This window comes from Ovis canadensis, chromosome 14, assembly GCF_042477335.2.
Source record: "Ovis canadensis isolate MfBH-ARS-UI-01 breed Bighorn chromosome 14, ARS-UI_OviCan_v2, whole genome shotgun sequence".
Taxonomy (NCBI): Eukaryota; Metazoa; Chordata; class Mammalia; order Artiodactyla; family Bovidae; genus Ovis; species Ovis canadensis.
The window spans coordinates 55,448,372-55,467,393 of NC_091258.1; the positions used below are offsets into that span (position 1 = coordinate 55,448,372).

General features: G+C 39.2%; 1 non-coding gene across 1 annotated transcript; it reads right to left on the reverse strand.

The window, feature by feature from the left end:
• Positions 1-1,657: 1,657 nt before the first annotated feature.
• On the reverse strand, positions 1,658-1,759 carry LOC138419901 (U6 spliceosomal RNA). The gene has a single exon (XR_011249148.1). It is a non-coding gene; the product is annotated as a U6 spliceosomal RNA (small nuclear RNA).
• Between the last annotated feature and the right edge of the window lie 17,263 nt (positions 1,760-19,022).

Below are 19,022 nucleotides of genomic sequence, written 5' to 3' on the forward strand. Positions count from 1 at the left end.
CAACAAAGGAAACTATAAGCAAGGTGAAAAGACAGCCTTCTGAATGGGAGAAAATAATAGCAAATGAAGCAACTGTCAAACAACTAATCTCAAAAATATACAAGCAACTTATGCATGCAGCTCAATTCTAGAAAAATAAATGACCCAATCAAAAAATGGGCCAAAGAACTAAATAGACATTTCTCCCAAGAAGACATACAGATGGCTAACACATGAAAAGATGCTCAACATCACTCATTATTAGAGAAATGCAAATCAAGACTACAATGAGGTACCATTTCACACCAGTCAGAATGGCTGCGATCCAAAAGTCTACAAGTAATAAATGCTAGAGAGGGTGTGGAGAAAAGGGAACCCTCTTACACTGTTGGTGGGAATGTAAACTAGTACAGCCATTATGGAGAACAGTGTGGAGATTCCTTAAAAAACTGGAAATAGAACTGCCTTATGACCCAGCAATCCCACTGCTGGGCATACACACCGAGGAAACCAGAATTGAAAGAGACACGTGTACCCCAATGTTCATTGCAGCACTATTTATAATAGCCAGGACATGGAAGCAACCTAGATGTCCATCAGCAGATGAATGGATAAGAAAGCTGTGGTACATATGCACAATGGAATATTACTCAGCCATTAAAAAGAATACATTTGAATCAGTTCTAATGAGATGGATGAAACTGGAGCCGATTATACAGAGTGAAGTAAGCCAGAAAGAAAAATACCAATACAGTATATTAACACATATATATGGAATTTAGAAAGATGGTAATGATAACCCTGTATGCAAGACAACAAAAGAGACACAGATGTATAGAACAGACTTTTGGACTCTGTAGGAGACGGAGAGGGTGGGATGATTTGGGAGAATGGCATTGAAACATGTATACTATCATATAAGAAATGAATCACTAGTCTAGGTTCAATGCAGGATACAGGATGCTTGGGGCTGGTGCACTGGGATGACCCAGAGAGATGATGTGGGGAGGATGATGGGAGGGGGGTTCAGGGTTGGGAACCCATGTACACCTGTGGTGGATTCATGTCAATGTATGGCAAAACCAATACAGTATTGTAAAGTAAAAAAATAAAAATAAATCCACAAAAAAGCATATTTATTTTTAAAAAAATGTTAACAGAGACTAGATCCCTGTATAATGGATTTTTCTCTGATTTCTTGTATTTTCTGTACTGAGAATGTTCTCCAAGGAGTACTACTTTTAGAGCAGAATTAATCCTAATAATCTTAAAAAAAAAATGTACAGTAAGATTGAAGGCAAAAGGAAAAGAGGACAGCAAAAGATGAGACAGTTAGATAGCATCACCAACTCAATGGACACGAATTTGAGCAAACTCTGGGCGATAGTGAAGGACAGGGAAGCCTAACATGCTGTGATTCATGGGGTCACAAACAGTTGGTCACAACTTATCAACTGAACAACAACATTGTTTATAAACTGTAAAACACTAGAAGTAACTTTTTATAATAAATAAATCCATGGTGACATAAATGAGAAAAAAAGATCTACATATACAAGTGTATAAATAAGTGTATAAATAAAAATATATATCATGTAGATAATATATGCTTGTGTGTTTAGACAGTAAATCACCAGAAAGCAAATAATTTTTAATAATAGAGATAAATTGAGTTTTAAAAAACATGGAATACTTTATGAATTTGTGTCTCATTCTTATGCATATCCATGTTAATCTTCTCGTATCATTCCCAAACTTTTTATATGCACTATTAGAATGCATACTGCTCATATGTTTCGACTCATCATTTTTACTTATGAAAATTACTTTCTAAAGATGCAGTCTGTGCCCACAGCTATTTATACAGCATTATTTATAACAGCTAATAAAGGAAGAAGGTAATAAGTCCAAAAATGCTACACAGGAAAAGTGTATTAGTCATCCATTGCTGTGTAACAAATTGCCCCAAAATTTAGCAACTTAAAACAACAGCTTATGTCGTAATGTCTCTGGTATCTACCCATGACTTATCTGGGCCCTCTAAATGAGAAAGACTGCTTTCAGATGGCAGCTGAGGCTCAAGTTTTTCTCTGAAAGTTCAACTGGGAGAAGATCCATGTCCAGGCTTACTCGTGTAATTGCTGGCAGTTTTCAGTTCCTTGTAGGCTTCTGGACAGAGGGCGTCAGTTCCTCTTTGGTTTTTGGTTAGAGCCTATCATTGGAAGGACTGATGTTGAAGCTGAAACTCCAATACTCAGGCCACCTGTTGTGAAGAGCTGACTCATTTGAAAAGACTCTGATGCTGGGAAAGATTGCAGGCAGGAGGAGAAGGGGATGACAGAGGATGAGATGGTTGGATGGAATCACCAACTCAATGGACATAAGTTTGACTGAACTCCAGGAGTTAGTGATGGACAGGGAGGCCTGGTGTGCTGCAGTTCATGGGGTCACAAAGAGTCAGACACGACTAAGTGACTGTAATGAACTGAACTGAACTATCTTTAGTTTATTGACTTGTGGGCTCGTCCATGTTATAACTTGCTTTACTGTAACGAACAAGGAGAATGAATGCAAGCCAGTGGACGAGTCTATTGTCACCTAATCACAGGAGTGACTTCTAATTGATTTTGCTGTATTCAGTTCAGCAAATTCCTAGATCCAGCATACTCAAGGTAAGGGGAATGATATGAGTGGGAATACAAGGAGGCAGAGATTTGGCAATCTATATCAGAAGTTGCCTACCATAATAAGTAAATAACTACATTTTATGTTTATACATATACAACTCAATGTTGTGAATCCATTGAATTTTCTACAGTAATTACATAGTGTATGGTATTGCTGTCATCAGTAAAGGAAAAAACCTTAGTGACTTGTGATTCAATATCAAATATTCAAAAATATGCTGAACTGGAGCCCAAGGGGAAGATGAGAAGAATATTAGAAGGAAAAATATCTTATCAAGGCTGATAATTTTTCAAGTTAACTCAAAAAATATTAACTTCAAATCCAAAAGCTCAAGGATCTTCCAGTAGGTAAAATGAAAGTCATACCAATGAATACTTAATCATAATTGCTAGAAAACTATGGTTAAAAGAGAAATATTAAACCAGGAAGAAAATGATTCTGAGAAACAAAGTATAAAAATGACTGTTTATCTCTTATCAGAAATACTGAAAGTCAGAAGACAATAGAATAATCCCTTTAAAATACTGGGGGGAAAATTGTCAACCTAAAATTGTATATCCAATGAAAATACTAATCAAAACTGAAAGTAAAATAGAGACATTTTAAGATAAGCAAAACCAAAAAAATCATCATTGGTTGACCTATTACACGAGAAATGAAGGAATTTATTCAGGCTAAAGAGAAATGATACAAGATGGAAACTTAAGCCTACATTAATGAAGAGCCCTAGAAATGGCAAAAACATGGAGTGAATATGAAATACATTTTCCTCATTTATTAATTTCTTTAAACAATATTTGATTATTGGAACAAAGAAATGAACACTGTATTGTAGATTTTCTTTATATGTAGAAGTAAAATGTATGTCAACAAGAGCAGGAAGGATGGGAGGGTGATTACTGGACGTATGCTGCTGCTGCTGCTGCTGCTGCTAAGTCTTCAGTCGTGGCCAACTCTGTGCAACCCCAGAGACGGCAGCCCACCAGGCTCCACCATCCCTGGGATTCTCCAGGCAAGAACACTGAAGTGGGTTGCCATTTCCTTCTCCAATGCATGAAACTGAAAAGTGAAAGTGAAGTCGCTCAGTCGTGTCCAACGTATACTAAATACTAAAACCAACAAAGAGGCCTAGATATAAAAATAAAGAATAAAAAAATGAAATGCTAAACATTTTTGATTGGTCTAAGAGTAGAAGAAAAGGAACAATAAGAAAATAGAAAAATAAGAAAATAGAAAACCAATGTGACTCAATAATAATAATATTAAACCTTATTCACATTAGACTAAAGCATAAAGACAAAACTATATGCTGACTATAAGAAACACTCTTCAAATACAAAGACACAAATAAGATAAATATAAAAGGATGGTTACAAAAAGATATATTCAAAGTAAGAATGAGAAAGGTGATACAGCTATATTACAATCATACAAAGAAGATTTCAAGATAAAAATATTTCTAAAGATAAAAAGAAACAATTCCTACTGACAAAGGGTTAATTGTTCAAGAAGACATGCTGAGTGAATGTACACGTGACAACAGATCTTCAAGACACATAAGGCAGAAATAGATAAAGTAGTGGGAGAAACAGACAAGTTTAGAATTATAATGGAAGACTTTTATCCTCTCTCCAGTAGTTGATAGAAAAAATAAATAAGAAAAAAGAATCTTTGAATATTCTCAAACAACTTAACCTAACTGAGCTACATAAAATATAACATTCAAAATCAAAATGCATATTTATTGGAAGTACATATGGAAAATTCACCAAAATAGACCATCTGTTGAGAGATTAAAGAAGACTCAATAAATATCATACATTGAAATACAGAGTATTTTGTGAATATAATAGAATTAAATTGTTTAAATTATTAATGACAAAATTAGCAAATATTAAAGATTTTTTAAGATACAGTGACTGGAAATTACACAAAATATTTTAAATATGCCATGAATCAGAGAAAAATCATAATGCAAATTATAAGTTATTTTAAAAGGAATAATAATGAAAACAAAGCACTTTAAAATTCTACAGTGAAAGCAGCATTTGAGGTAATGCTATAGCATTAACTGCTTATATTAGAAAAATGAAAAGGCTTAAAGTAAAAAAAAAAAAAGAAGAAGAAAATAGTATAAGAGTCTAGAAATAGATTCACATCTATAGAGGCAAAGATGTTTGACAAAGTCACCGAAGTAATTCAACAGGGGAAATAATAGTCTTTTCAATAAAAAGTTCTGAAAGATCTCAATATCCATATGAAACACGATGATCTTTAATACCTACCTCACACCACTGACCAGAGAAGGCAATGGCACCCCACTCCAGTCCTCTTGCCCGGAAAATCCCATGGATGGAGGAGCCTGGTAGGCTGCAGCCCTTGGGGTCGCTAAGAGTCGGACACGACTGAGCGACTTCACTTTCCCTCTTCACTTTCATGCACTGGAGAAGGAAATGGCAACCCACTCCAGTGTTCTTGCCTGGAGAATCCCAGGGACGGGGGAGCCTGGTGAGCTGCCGTCTATGGGGTCACACAGAGTCGGACACGACTGAAGCGACTTAGCAGCAGCAGCAGCAGCACTGACAATATTTAATTCAGTGTAAACTGTAGACCTAAACCTGAAAGCTCCTGTTAGAAAAGATAGGAGAATATCTTCACATTCTCAGGGCAGGCAAAGATGTCTTAGTGAAGAACCCAAAAGCATTAAATAAAAAAGAAAATATTGATCAATTTAACTTCATAAAAATTAAAAACATTCATCAACAAATATTGATAAATAAATGAATATGCAAGACAAAGACAGGAGAAATATGTCAAATGACTGTACTTAAAACATACAAATGTATCCTACACTGTAATAATAAGATGCCCAGAACTACTGGGCAAAAAGCTTGAACATATACTTCACAAAGAAAGATATATGGATGGCTAGCATGCACATGCCAACGGGCTCAACATTATTAATCATCAGGGACATGCATACTAAAGCCCTAATGAGATATCACTTCAAACTTTAAAATGGTTGAAATCAAAAAGAGTGACCACACCAAATGTTGTTGAGGATGTGGAGCACCTAGAACTCTTATACACTAATGATGGTAGAGGAAAGTGGTAAAGCTAATACTTAGGAAATTAGTTTGGCAATTTCTTATAAAATTATACATATGACCAAAAGAAAGAAAGAAAGAGAGAGGGAGGGAGAAAGAAAGAAGGAGAAAGAAAAAAGGACCAAAATGTCCACTAATAGAATAGACAAATAAATAGTGGTGTTTTCATACAGTGATGTATGAATAAATATAATAAAAGAAGGCTATTAATACATGCAACAGTGCTGAAGAATCTCAAAAGCATTTTTCTGAGCAAAAAGAATGCAGTGATTCCACTTATATGAAACAGATAAAACTAATTGATGGTGTTAGAAATCAGAACTGTGGTTTTCTCTGGAGAGAGGCAGCCAGAATTTATGGGGTAAAGTCATGAAGGAACTCTTTGGAGTGTGTTAAATATCTATATGTTCATGGGGATGAACATATTTTTCAAAACTAATCAAACTTCACATTTAAAATCTATGCATTTAACTCTATGTTAATGATGCGCCAATAATATTAGTAAAAACTTAACTGATAACCCTATCTCTTCTTGGTAAACTCTTGCTCATTAGTTGAAGTCATCAAAATGAACCCCTTCAAAATCCCACAGTCTCATTTTGCATCTGCTAACCTGCCAAATATGAGGGTGACACCACCCTTATGGCAGAAAGCTAAGATCCTCTTGATGAAAGTGAAAGAGGACAATGAAAAAGTTGGCTTAAAATTCAACATTCAGAAAACTAAGATCATGGCATCTGGTCCCATCACTTTATGGCAAATAGATGGGGCAACAATGGAAACAGTGACAGACTTTATTTTCTTGGGCTTCAAAATCACTGTGGATGGTGACTGCAGCCATGAAATTAAAAGATGCTTGCTCCTTGGAAGAAAAGCTATGACAAACCTAGACAACATATTAAAAAGTCATGTATGGATGTGAGAGTTGGACTATAAGGAAAGCTAAGCACCAAAGAATTAAGGCTTTTGAACTGTGGTGTTGGAGAAGATTCTTGAGAGTCTCTTGGACTGCAAAGAGAATCCAACCAGTCCATCCTAAAGGAAATTAGTCCTGAATATTCATTGGAAGGACTGATGCTGAAGCTGAAACTTCAATACTTTGGCCACCTGATGCGAAAAACTGACTCACTGGAAAAGACCCTGATGCTGGGCAAGGTTGGGAGCAGGAGGAGAAGGCGATGGCAGAGGATGAGATGGTTGGATGGCATCACTGACTCAATGGACATGAGTTTGAATAAGCTCCTGGAGTTGGTGATGGACAGGGAAGCCTGCTGTGCTGCAGTCCATGAGGTCCCAAAGAGTCAGACATGACTGAGCGACTGAACTGTTTGACTGAACCTGCCAAAAGAAAGGGCAAACTCCAGTCTAACATATTAATAGTTCCACATGCATTTCTTCTTCCAATCATATTCCCCTGCACCTACAGCACTGCTACAGTATAAGAAGAATAGATAAGAAAGCCAGGTAGAATTTTACCCAAATTTATTACCGAAGATAGTTCCCAGGTGAACAACAGTAGCATCTCTCTTCCATAGGTGGGCAGATGCAACAGTTTAAATGCCTCTTTCTGAATAGTTCAAAGACCTCTTTGATTTGAAAGTTTACCAAGTTTTCATTAATTTTTTATTTTGTCCTGTCAGTGAGTGCTAGCTAGTTCATGCACTTGAAATAGCAAATGCTAGAAAGGTTCAAAATATCTGATCAGCAAGAGTCCCTTCATCTTTCCCCCAGTCCCAATCAAATCCTCTTTGAAGTCCCAAACTCCGTGGTCCCTGGGCAGAGAAATCTCTAAGCAGAGTTATAAATGTCCCAAGAAACTCACTACCTTTAGGTCTGAGGTTTCAGTTTCCTATACCCTATTCATCTTCCTGACTCTGAAAACAAATGAAAAATTCTCGGAGTGAAAGGGAGCTGGACAGTCCTATTTTTTTGAATTAGTAACATCAAATTTCTCTTTGAAACAAGTTCTCAAATCATGCTAATCAATATTTAAAAAAAAATGAAGAAGTCTATTTCTAAGTTGTTAAGCAAGAAAAGCAAAGTGCAACCAATGATGTTCTGCTTGTGTTGGAATTTCAGTGAAAATGTCACCTCTTATTCTCAAAAGACAAACATAAGCAGCACACATCAGCCTATCTTCTAGACCCAGAAGTTGCACTATCCTCCAACTCGAGAATGAGTTGAACACAAATTATTAATTTCATGGTAAAAACCAACATGAAGAGAGAGCGATAAAAAATACACTTGCCTGTTGTCTCAGGTAAGTTCTTCCTGTGTTTTCAGCCATTATTTGTCTCCTGGGCATCCATTAGCCTTCATCAATCCTTGCTACTTTGAAATGAATTAAGATCTGAGACATACGAGTTTACTAAAGGAGAAAATTCCAGAGACTGACAAATCATACTCTTAACTGCCTCTTTCCCAAACTTATCCCAAACTCAGCTGCTTCCCTGATAGGGTTGGGGTCCCTTTAGACATGGGGATGTCATGGTGTCTCCAGATCCAGGAGATCTTGTTCCAACTCAACCATTGTGTAACCATGGGTAAGCCCTTTACTCTCATTCTCCCGCATTCTCCTCGTCTGACAATCTTTAGTTGGTGGGTCTAGAATTACAAAGTCACTTTGTGTAAAGTTCCATATAAACCAAGAGGATCTACCTTAATGCTTTCCCATCAAACTTTCAAATTTACCTGCAACTCTTTCTATCTTCCTTCCTTTCTCCCCATGAGAGTGAGCAGTTTTCCTCTACCTAAGATCAACTGTTTGACCTATGCTTGGAATCACGGTCCCCATCTTCTAGGAAATGGTTCTTAATCATGAGTGCACATTAAATCACTTTGTGGACTTTTATTCTTTTTTTTTAATATCTACCAACCTCATTCCAGAAGGAAGGTTTGGAGGATAAAGATAGTGGCTGAGGCATCAGCATTTTTTCAAAGTTCTTAAGGCAATTTAAATGCATAACCATAGTTGAGAAACTCTGATCTAGAAAAGATTATGTGATCCATAATTTCTCTGTGGGTGCTGATTCCTTCCTACTAAGTATTTAGACACAATTAAGTCATCCACTATGAAAATTCCTCTTTCAACTCTCCCCATCCCCAGCTATCTCCCAACTCTCTTTTCATGATATGACTGCTTTTATTTGTTGAATTTGATTTACTAAAAAAATTAAAGAATCTTTGCATGAGAAATATCAGAATTTTTAATTCTGTCTTTCTCTGAATTTTAGTATCAGGATTGTTCTGGTCTATAGAATGAGATGCGAGATATTCTTGCCTCTTCCACTTTCTGCAGGAGTTTTGTAGAATTGGTATTATTTCTTCTTCAAGTACTTGGCAGAACTGACTGATGAAACTGGAAGGCTGGGAGTTTTCTTGGGAAAATGAAAAGATTAGTTGCTCAGTCATGTCCGACTGTATGAAACCTCATGGACTGCAGCCCGCTAGATTCCCCTGTCTATGGAATTCTCCAGGTGAGAATATTGGAGTGGGCAGCCATTCTTTTCTGCAGGGCTTCTTCCCAGCCCAGGGATTGAACTCAGATCTCCTGCATTGCAGGCAGATTCTTTACCATAGATATAAGGCTATAGGTTATCTAATTCTTCTTGAGAAATACTTAGTAGTTGGTGTCTTTTATGGAATTTTGCCAGTTAAGTTGGTTAATTTGGTTTCATAAAGTAATTTATAATATTGTCCCATTATCCTCTTGATACCTGTAGGAATCACACTCTCAGTACTGACATTGGTAATTATTACCTTTACTCTATTTGTTCAGATAAAAAAATCTAAAGATTTACTGATTTTATTAAATTTCTCAAATAACTTTGATTTGGTTTCATTTTTTTTCCTGTTTTCTAGCTCACTGATTTCTAGTCTGAACTATATCATTTCATTTATTCTGCTTACTGACATTTCCTCATCTTTTTCTAGTTTCTTAAGCTGGAACCTGAGGCCATTGGTTTAAGATCTTCTTTTCTAATATAGATATTTGGTGCTATGCATTTCCCTCTAAATGCTGCTTTGAACAGCATCTCATAAATATTAATATATTGTGTTTTCATTTCATCCAGTTCAAAATACTTTCAAATTTCAATTTTTATTTATTTTTTGACAAACAGGTCATTTAGAAATGTGTTATTTGTTATTTATTTTCCAAATATTTGAGGATTTTAACATCTTTATCTGTTATTTATTTCTAATTTTCTTCCACTGTTGTTAGGTAACATATATTCTATATGATCTGAATCCTTCTACATTTATTGAGTTTATTTTTGTGATCCAGAATGTGTTTATATTGATAACATCCAGTGTACACTTTTTAATACGTGTACTCTATTGTTGGATGGCAATATTCTATAAATGTCAACCAGGTAAAGTTGGTTTATAATGTTGTTCAGCAGGGATTGAACCTGGGTCTCCTGCATTGCAGGCAGTCTTACTGTCTGAGCCATCAGGGAAGCCAGTCTTTACTGGAACCTAATTTTAAGCAGATGTTTTTTTAAATTTATGTAATGTACTTTTAATTGAAGTATGGTTGATTTACAATGTGTTAGTTTCTGCTATACAGCAAAGTGATTTAGTTTATATATATATATATTTTCTCATTTTTGTATATTATAGGATTTTGAACATAATTTCCATTCTCTACAATGGGAACTTGTTGTTTATTCCTTAAAAATATTGTGTGAGTGAAAGTCACTCAGTCGTGTCTGACTCTTTGCGACTGCATGGACTATAGAGTCCATGCAATTCTCCAGGCCAGAATACTGGAGTGGGTAGCCTTGCCCTTCTCCAGGGGATCTTCCCAACACAGGGATAGAACCCAGGTCTCCCACATTGCAGGTGGATTCTTTACTAGCTGAGCCACAAGGGAAGCCCAAGAATACTGGAGTGGGTAACCTATCCGTTCTCCAGTAGATCTTCCTGACCCACAACTCAAACCGGGATCTCCTGCATTGCAGGCAGATTCTTTACCAACTGAGCTATCAGGGAAGTCCTTAATAATATTTGCATCTGCTAATCCCAAACTCCCAATCCATCACCCCCTCCTTTGACCCAGCAATCCCACTCCTTGACATATATTCAGGCAAAACTATAATTTGAAAAGATACATGCACCCCTATGTTCTCAACAGCACTATAGCCAAGACATGGAAGCGACCAAAATGTCTACCAACCGATGAATGGATAAAGACGTTGTGGTACATATATACAATGAAATACTATTCAGCCATTAAAAGGAATGAAATAATGCCATTTGCAGCTACATGGGTGGACCTAGAGATCATTATACAAAATGAGTAAATCAGAAATATTAAGGCAAATGCTACATGATAACACTTACATGTGGAATCTAAGTAGTCATTGTAAACACCTACTTTTTTTCCACTGCCATTAAGCTTCATAAATTCATCTCCAAATTATCTCTTGGATGTAATTATTTCTCCCCATTATCACTGAATTCTCTGTAGTTTTAAACCACCCACTTCTCCTGATTTGCTATACCTCTTTTCACTTGTCTGAACCACGTCCTATTCTATTCATCTGATTACCAAGGAAACTCATAAAAGCACAATCACATCATATCATTTATTCCACTTTTAAGACCTCATAATGTTTCTGCTTATTTAAAGTTACCATAAAAGCATGAGGAGATAAGCCACAAATTGGAAGAAGATATTTGCAACATATCTGGAGAAGGCAATGGCAACCCACTCCGGTACTCTTGCCTGGAAAATCCCATGGATGGAGGAGCCTGGTAGGCTGCAATCCAAGGGATCGTGAAGAGTCGGACACGAGTAAGCGACTTCCCTTTCACTTTTCACTTTCATGCATTGGAGAAGGAAATGACAACTCACTCCAGTGTTCTTGGCTGGAGAACCCCAGGGACAGGGGAGCCTGGTGGGCTGTCGTCTATGGAGTCACACGGAGATGGACACAACTGAATCGACTTAGCAGCAGCAGCAGCAGTCAAAAAATTATCTGGAATATGTTATTTTTAAAAAATTTTTTATTTGAGTATAGTTGACTTACAATGTTTGTGTTAGTTTCAAGTATACAGTAAAGTGAATCAGTTAACATATATTCACTCTTTTTTAGATTATTTCCCATACAAACCATTACAGAGGTTTCAGTAGAGTTCCCTGTGCTATACAGTAGGTCCTTTCTAGTTATCTATTTTGTATATAGCAGTGAGTATAAGTCAACCTTCCAATTTATCTCCCCCCGCCTTAAACTCTGATAAGAATAAGTTTGTCTTCTACATCTGTAACTCTATCTCTGTTTTGTAGATAAGTTTATTTGTACCCTCATTTTAGATTTCACATATAAAAGATAGCATATGATATTTGTCTTTCTCTGACTTCACTCAATATCAATCTCTAGGTCCATTCATATTCCTGAAAATGGCATTATTTCATTCTTTTTTGTGGCTAGTGGAGGAGGGAAAGATTGGGAGTTTGAGATTAGCAGATGCCAACTGTTATATATATTTTGGATCGATAAATAAGAAGGCCCTACTCTATAGCACAGGGATATACTCGATATAAACCTCAGTATACTCAACATATACTGTAATAAACCACAATGAGAAATAATATATATATACACATACACACAACTAATTCACTTTGCTCTGCACCTAAAACTAACACATTGTAAATCAACTATACTTCACAAATTTTTTTAAAGGGAAAAATAAAATGAATGAATTACAGAAACTGATACCATTATCAGTTCACTTCAGTTCAGTTGCTCAGCCATGTCCAACTCTTTGCAACCCCATGGACAGCAGCACACCAGGCCTCCCTGTCCATCACCAACTCCTGGAGCTTGCTCAAACTCATGTCGATCGAGTTGGTGATGCCATCCAACCATCTTATCTTCTGTCGTCCTCTTCTCCTCCTGCTTTCAATCTTTCCCAGCATCAAGGTCTTTTCAAATGAGTCAGTTCTTCACATCAGGTGGGCAAAGAATTGGAGTTTCAGCTTCAACATCAGTCCTTCCAATGAACACCCAGGACTGATCTCCTTTAGGATGGACTGGTTGGATCTCCTTGCAGTCCAAGGGACTCTCAAGAGTCTTCTCCAACACCACAGTTCAAAAGCATTAATTCTTCAGTGCTCAGCTTTCTTTATAGTCCAACTTTCACATTCATACATAACCAGTGGAAAAACCATAGCCTTGACAAGATGGACCTTTGTTGACAAAGTAATGTCTCTGTTTTTTAATATGCTGTCTAGGTTGATCATAACTTTCCTACCAATAAGTGTGCAGTATAAGCCAGTTACCACCATGGGAGATGAATTCTGCGGAGAAACTCTGTGTCCCAGCATATCTCACCAGGGGAGGGAGCTGGTGTATCGATATACCAATTCCTATCTATCTTTTTTGAGGGGTTGCTGGATGAGGTGTTAATTTCCAGGACATCTAGCCAGTCACAATGGGGACAAAATGGACACTGATGGCCAGAGAAAGTTTCAGGAAAAACAGAGAATTCCATTTCTGGAAAGGAAATTGATCTCAAGACTGCCCTGAAATGGAAAGGGCAAATGGATGGGGGCAGAGTGCTGACTCTGTGGCTGCTGTACATAGTGGATGGAGAGCATAAGCCCAGCAGAGGAATGAGCATTTTGTATCGCGTATAGAGCTTGCTCTTGAGAGACAAGAAGGGGATTTAATGAGGAGGGACACACATACAATGATCCCTTCATTTCCTGATGATGGTAGGTACCAGCAAGAAACAGTAGACACAGTCAATGGGGTAAATCGAGGAACTGTTTGCAAAGGTAAGGATAGGGTGCTGGGAGACCACAAGGTTCTCAGGGTTTTCCCCACCAGGTGGGCTAAAGCAATAAGGGCAGGCGAGCAGTTCCAGGAACGTGAATTCAGGAAGAACCTGGCTATAGGGCGGGAGCCAGGGGATAAACCTGCCCTCATGCATTGTTTGTTCCAATCTTTGAACCCAACAGGAAGCCAGAAGGAGGCACAGAGGAGTCAGCCTCTAGGGCACAGGTCAGCTGAAGGGTGGAGAGAGGATCTGCAGACACAAAGACGTTGAGCACATCTCTTTGGTGCAGGTTGTAGTATTTTTCGTATTGCTGAATGCCTTACATACTACTGAATACATTTTCAAAATACATCTTTCACGAGGTGTTTTGTTATTTTGGCACTAGGTTGTGTCAGACTCTACAACCCCATGGACTGTAGCCCAACAGGCTTCTCTGTCCATGAAATTTCCCAGGCAAGAATACTGGAATGGGTTGCCATTTCCCAATCCAGGGATAGATGTCTCCTGCATTGTAGGAAGATTCTTGACCACGGAGCCACCGGGGGTGCCCTTCTTGTAAGTTGCTTGTTCATAAAAAAACAAAACTTTATACGGCCACCCAGTCTGCATTCCAGTCCAGGTTCACAGTTTCAACCAGTATCAGTCCCCTTTCTCTCTCTCATCACCACTGGGCTCCTGTGTGGTCCTAGGTATCTTCCACTGTATCCTGCCTCAGGGTTTTTCATGCATGCTGTTTCTTTGGCATAAAATATTTTCTCACTTTATCGTTGCTTCGCCCACCTTTAAACCTCAGGCTCCAGTTTAAAGGTCTCACTCCAAAGATGCTTTTCCCATTTCCTGGGATCCCTAAACTCCCCTTGGTGGACACATCTGTGTGTGTACACTTTAATAGTTTATTTACAAAATCACAGCACCACCACGTATCTAACGGCCAAAACTTCCTTGGATCTAGGGGAGCACAGACCATATAAGAAACTTGGTTTCCCACCCCAATAGAGATTGACGCAATATTCAAGCCTCACTCAGGGACAGAAATTGGCAAAGATTTTGGAAATCATAGTGGTAAATTATCTTGTCCTGGTTTCTTGCCCTGTGATAGCAACATGTCCCAGGGCCTTTGCTCCTTGTAGAATCCATGGCTAATATCATTGCCCCAAAAGCTTGGAAAGTCTGAAGTTACCAAAGCAAAGCTTACCTCTCAGGGAACCTGGGTGGCCAGCAGAAGGTGGAGAAGCATGGCTTTAGAAATCCAGAAAAAATTAGTTGGGATACAGACAAAAAAGAACAAATTGTAAACCCAGAATGTTGAACATCCAGTCTTTTGTGTTATGCTTGATAGAGATGGGTGATGCATGAGAACGCAGGAGACAAGCATTTGCATTCATAATTGTAATTCTGTCTCACTATTGTACATCATTGTGGCTAATATTAAACCTCAGAATATCAAGTCAACTCTGCAATAACCAATGACCATATTTCAGTTATTATGAGCCTGCCATCCTCTTACGAGGGGGTCAGATCTACGTCCACCTTCTGAGAGCCAAGCATGGTGCCTGATTTATAATGGCAATTGATTATTTACTGAAATATAGAGTCTGCAGTCAGATACCTGCCCACAGCCAGGAGTCCATTGAATGGAGACAGCAACTAAGCACAGAAATGGAATCTACTTCAGGTCAGTAAAAAAGCATTTTCTGTCTAACAATAGGACCAAAGACACAATAGTAGTTTAAATAGAATGAAACAGTAGGGAAGAGGGGCTAAGGGAGGATGGGGGAGTGAGCTAGAGATCCTGCCAGAATCCAGAGCCTGGGCACCCCCCCCCCAACTCTGACATTCTTGTAGCCAAATTAGCTTTGGAGCTGGGGAGATGGAGGGTCCAGGGCTGAGAAATGCCTTCTCAGAATTTCTAGACTCCTTAGGTGACTGGCATCTTCCTCTGCCAGAAACACACGTGTGATGGGCATCGGACCATTGAGCCAAAAGGCCAGAGCTGCCAGAGGAAGAGACCACTGGGTTATTAAATGGTGACCCTCTTTAAAAGTTACAAATCAATACCCATTCATTGTGTGAAATTTAGACAGTATAGAAATGAGCAACAGAGAAAATGAAAATTACCCAAAATACCACCACCTAAAGCAACTGCCTGCAATGCGGGAGACCCGGGTTTGATCCCTGGGTCAGGAAGATCCCCTGGAGAAGGAAATGGCAACCCACTCCAGTACTCTTGCCTGGAGAATCCCATGGAGGGAGGAGCCTGGTAGGCTACAGTCCATGGGGTCGCAAAGAATCGGACATGACTGAGCGACAAACTACTACTAAACTGATGAAAAAGTACTGCTAACATTTCAAGTTTTCCTTCCACATTTCTTTTTCATAAGAATGTGAAGTGTGTGTGTGTGGTTTTGTCTGCACATTGCATGTGCTGTGAGCTGTGTGTCATTATTGTTTTGGACGTTAGCACTGCAGATTAATGTGGCTGTGTGTTCTGTGTGGAAAAGGACTAGTGCCTGTATGTTTGTGTACGGTGGCTATGTGAGTGTGCTGCAGATGTAGGCATGGTGTGTATGTTACATGTATCATGTTTCTATGCCTGTGGCGTATCTATTGTGTGTACCATGAGCTTGAGTCATGTGTGTCGTGTGTTATTTTGTGTTTGTGCATCATGTGTAGTGTGTGGGCATGTCTGGGACGTGGGTGAGTGTTGGGCAGGCGGTGTCATTGTGGGTCTGTGTGCTTTGTGTGTGAGTGGCTCTGGGCGTGGCTCGCCTGTGGGTAGTTGAACAGGCTGTTGGGAAGACCACTGTAGCCATTTCAGAATTCATCCCTCTTTACTGCAAACGAGATGGAGTTCCAGGTACCAGATTGATATATATTTTCCTTTAAAACTAAATTCAAACATTTAAAAGCAGGTTTATTTAACAGCTTCCCTGGTGGCTCAAATGGTAAATAATCTGCTTGCAATGCAGGAGAGCTGGGTTCAATCCCTGGGTCAGGAAGATTCCTTGGAGAAGGGCGTGGCAACCCACTGTAGTATTCTTGCTTGGAGAATTCCATGGACAGAGCAGCCTGGAGGGCTACAATCCATGGGGTCACAAAGAACCAGACACAACTGAGAGATTAACACTTTATTTAACAAAATACATAAAGGGGATAATCCTTTAGGTAGAAGTTTGGGAAACTGCACTGAAGGAATTTTGAACCTTCTCATCTTCCAGGATTCCATGACGAAAATGCTGAGTGTTTCTTCTGGAAACTTAAAAGGCCTATGACTCTCAGTCTTAATAAATAGCTAAGACAGAATTAGGGGCCCTCTGACCAGCCAGTCTGGAACTTGCTGGCCTCTTACTGGCCTGCAAGTCTCCAGGCTGGCAGGACTCAGAGCAGAGAGGACCCAGGTGGCTTTGCGTCTGGAAAGCAGACAGCCCAGGCCCCAAAACTGCTAAGTGGCAACTTCTAGTGGCCTTCTTCCTGGATGAAACCACAATTTCGAGGCTAGAGCACCCATCTCCCCATTCTTTTGGCCTCTTCACTCTCTCCCCATCTTCCCACGGAGAACAAATACAAGGTTCAGGGCTGCCCCATGGACCTTGTGAACCCCACGTGCCCTTGACTGAGCATCCCTGACTCTTAGCTACAACAGGCCATCGAGATATCCACCTGGACCCTTCTCAGACTTCCTTGACCATCACCATCGAGACCCCACACCTATATAGGAATAGAACCTTAAAGAGAGTGGATATATGCATATGCATCACTGATGCACTTTTCTCTACATGTGAAACTAACACAACACTATAAATCAGCTATACTTCAATAGAAAAAGAAAAAAGACCCCACAGCAAACATTTTATATGGCGTCTGGCAGTTAACGCATTGCTTTTATTCACATTCATGGATTTCCACCAAACCAACCAACACAGGGGATACGACCCTTGTGCTAAATCAGGAGCGTGTGTGTGCGTGTGTGTGTGTGTGTGCACACGTGTGTGTCAGGAGTGCTAAGTTGATGGTGACTTTGGTTATCCAGAGAGTTGGGTCAGATCACTTCACCTTTGAGTTTCTGATGCTTTGATAGCCAGGTATGGGCTTCCCAGGTGGCTCAGTGGTAAAGAATCTGCCTGCAATGCAGGAGACGCTGCTTTAATTCCTGGGTCAGTAAGATCCCCTAGAGTAGGAAATGGCAACCCATTCAAGTATCCTTGCCTGGGAAATCCCATGGACAGAGGAACCTGTCGGCCTACAGTCCATTGGGTGGCACAAGAGTCATACGGGACATAGCAGCTAAATACCTACCACAACATTCTCTATTGCCATGTGGTTATTAAGCAATAGAGTTGTCTTTAAAGCCAGGGGCTCTGATCCCAACCCTCCCACACCTTCTGCTGCACCAAGACTTCCCTGAGTGGGTGTTGCCTCTGGGGCTCCCCCTACCCCTACCTTCCCCATTCCCCACCCAAGCCTCCTTCCCCTGGGAAATACCCTCTCCCTCTGAAGAGTCTTGCACTGGCCACACCTTTCCAGGCAGAGAGCAATTTCTCTCTGAGACAGGCAGGGAACATAATGAATGAACAAGACCTTAAGGAAAAAAAGAGAGCAAACCATATTTTTCTTTCTTTCGAGATAAAAATAATATGCCTGCACGTCAGAATCTCCCATGACAGAGCTAATGTCCAGGAGCAAAAATGAGAAAATAGCAACCTCCTCTTGCTAATGTGAACATAACAACAGGCCCTTCTGACAACCAAAGAGCCCCAGAAATCCCTCCCGCGCACAGCTACGCAGAGAGACCTGAGAGTTCTGGAGGAAATTCTTTCTTGTGCTTCATTCTACTCCTCTTCGTTAAGTACAGCCAGAAAATATCTGTAAAAATTAACCTAAAGCTTAATGGTTTATGTAAGAATGCCTTAATAAAAATATGTTGGCAAGGTTATTGAACTGTACAATAAAACCCTCCCACTCGATACTTTTCAGTCTAATTTCTGTCTAAAGCTTATTCAGCAAACCAAAATGCCAATGCTCTCCTTCAATTTCCACTTCTCTGAACCTGCTAATTTACGAATAAGAAAGGATTTATTTGTGTTATTAGCTTACATGGAACCTCATCTCAAAAAAGTAGCTTTAAATACTGAACTCCTGAGATGCCCCAAGATCCACCAAATATCTGAAGGATGACTTTGATTTTTTTCTGCAAGCTGTGTTTGATTTACATCAATTAGGGCCTCCACATAAGGTATCATATAACAGGAAGGCTAATAACCCAGAAATAACCTCATTAAAAGAGACAGCATATCGGTCTAAACAGAATGAACTCTAAGCAGAAAAATTAGTGACCTGGAAAGTAGCAGGAAGAGGTAATGGCAGTACCAAGGAAAAAAAAAAAATACATTCCCGTTAGCAAGTCAAAGGAGAAAGCACCAGCAATAAAGTAAAAATACAATAGAAGCAGAAGCAGAA